The 2475-nt window shown below is 32.2% G+C and overlaps 1 non-coding gene across 1 annotated transcript; it reads right to left on the reverse strand.

Annotated features, from left to right (window-relative positions):
* Window positions 1-1209: 1209 nt before the first annotated feature.
* On the reverse strand, window positions 1210-1316 carry LOC149510883 (small nucleolar RNA R71). Its single transcript, XR_016334890.1, has one exon. It is a non-coding gene; the product is annotated as a small nucleolar RNA R71 (small nucleolar RNA).
* Between the last annotated feature and the right edge of the window lie 1159 nt (window positions 1317-2475).

Raw genomic sequence — 2475 nt, forward strand, 5'->3', positions numbered from 1 at the left:
AAGTTCTTTTATAGTTTTTTTTTTTTATTTTGTAGTTTGGCTAAGGTGACAAATTAGCTATAACTAAAGTGTTTTCTCAATTCTCTTTTTCCATTAAAAGCATTCTTTTATTTTCAATATCTATTATTTTCAAGCTTTCATATATTCTTTTCAGTTTAGAAAGTATTTTTATGTTCTTTTAGTATTCAACAATCATTCTTTTCCATTTTCATGTTTCAGTTTACATACAATATTGTTTACAATTTTCTTTTATGCTATTTACAACTTTCAACCTACATCAATCTTTCTTCTCTCCAAGCTTTCTTTTAATTTTGTTCTATTCAACCACATCCAAGACTTTCAAGTAATAGTTGAAAAAATAGATCTTGGCCTACACAATTGCTTTCTTTTATTGTTTTCTTTGCAATAAAACCAATCTTTTCATTAGTTTAGATATAAGGCTATTAACATATCATCTTTCATACTTGATTGTCACCTTACAATTCAATTATATAATCCTCGTGAGATGATATTCTACTCACTCACTACTATTACTTTCATTATGATATGTGCACTTGCAGGCTTTACAAAAAGCAACAATCAAGTTTTTTGTGCCGTTACTAGGGATTATATCAGTGTTCAACAATCAATATCAATAAGGAATTCTACTCCCTTGTAATCTAAACACTTTTCTTTTATTTGTTTAAACTATTTGATCTTTTCTTTGTTTGTATGTGCAGATCTAGAAGAGTTGACCTAGCTCCATTTGACAAAGAAATCAAATGAACCTTTAGGTGTTTACAAAGAGAGCAAACAATACTACCAACACCAATCTAAATGGCAAATGCAAAAAATAAAGGGATAAAGAACATTGAAGGACTATGATGTTCTTAATGTGAATGGATTCCAACCATTCATAAAAAGGCCAGAGACCCAAGCAAATAACTTTGAGACAAAGCCTTAAATTATTCAAATGGTCTCAACTTTTGTATAGTTTGTAAGGTTACTAAATAGTGATCCAAATCTCCATTTATCTAACATTTTAGAATTGTGTGATACTTTTAAGTATAATGGTATTTTCGATGATGCATTTCTACTAAGACTTTTTCCTTTTTCTCTCAAAAACAAGGCAAAAAGTTGGTTACTTCTCTACCATCTAGTTCAATCACCAAATGGGATGATTTGGTACAAAAGTTCGTCATAAAATTCTTTCCACCCACTAAGATAGCCAAGTTGAGGAATGAAATCACAACATTCATGCAATTCGATTAGGAGAATTTATATGATGCATAAGAGAGATTTAAAGAGTTTTTTAGAAAATGTCCATATCATGGTCTCCTACAATGTTTGCAAAATACAAATCTTTTACAATGGATTAACACTGTCCATAAGAACTACACTTGATTCGGCTGTTAGAGGAGCCATAATAAGTAAGACTACTGAAGAGGCATATGGTTGATAAAAGAGATGATGGCAAACAATTCCAAATGGGGTATGGAATGCAAGGTACACAAAAAATTTTTTGGTGTTTATGAGCTTGACACACTCACATTTATCACATCATAGTTGGCTAGTTTAACAAAAAAAATAGATGCCTTAGGAACCCTATCTCAAACTACCCCTGTTCCTACTATCCAAAGCCCTTTTATTACTTATGAAATTCATGAAAGACCACATGCCACTGATAAATGCCCATTTAGAATAGAATTGGTCCTATTTTCCCAACAATCCAAGCGTGCTTATAATCTATATAACAATGCTTACAACCTAGACTGGAGGAACCACCCAAACTGTTGTTGAAATCAAAACCAACCCAACCATTAAACCACCAACCAAAATTCAAACTTTTGCCCACCACCATACAACCTATCCCAAGAAAAAAAAAAGATTTGAAAAGATGTTGACACAATTGATGCAATCCCACAACACCACCATGCAAAGCCAAGCCTTATCCGTAAAGAAGCTTGAAACACAAATTGGCCAACTAGCTCATGCCATAACCAATTGACCTTAAGGAGCCTTGCCTAGTAATACCAAATCAAACCCAAAGAAATAAGGCAAGGACACATGCAATGCTTTGCATTCTTACGAGGGGGAAAAGATTTATTATTCTAATGGTGATGATTTTGATAAGCCCATGGTAGTCAATTGGCCTAGATTTGTGAAACAACTAGATGCGGATTACATTGAGAACTCGACAATAGGGGATGAAGAGTTGCCTTAATTTGGAAAGGAAATTTTGACAAGTTTTGATCATATGGCTCTAGAAGCTCTTGAAAGTATTAAGTCAAATGAGGAGAATGAGTACATTTATGAAAAAGATCAAAAAAGGAATACATAGAGGAAAATTCTGCTAGAGAAGTGATTGCACTAAAATTTTAGTATTTTTATGCTCATTTTTAGTGTAATTTCCTTATATTTTGGCTTGTTCCTTACAAATTATGGATAAAATAATCCTAAATGCATAATTGTCTCATGTGTAGGTGAAAATATGAA

This window comes from Durio zibethinus, chromosome 27 (genome assembly GCF_047325235.1).
Source record: "Durio zibethinus cultivar Kanyao isolate XHJ-2024 chromosome 27, ASM4732523v1, whole genome shotgun sequence".
Lineage (NCBI taxonomy): Eukaryota > Viridiplantae > Streptophyta > Magnoliopsida > Malvales > Malvaceae > Durio > Durio zibethinus.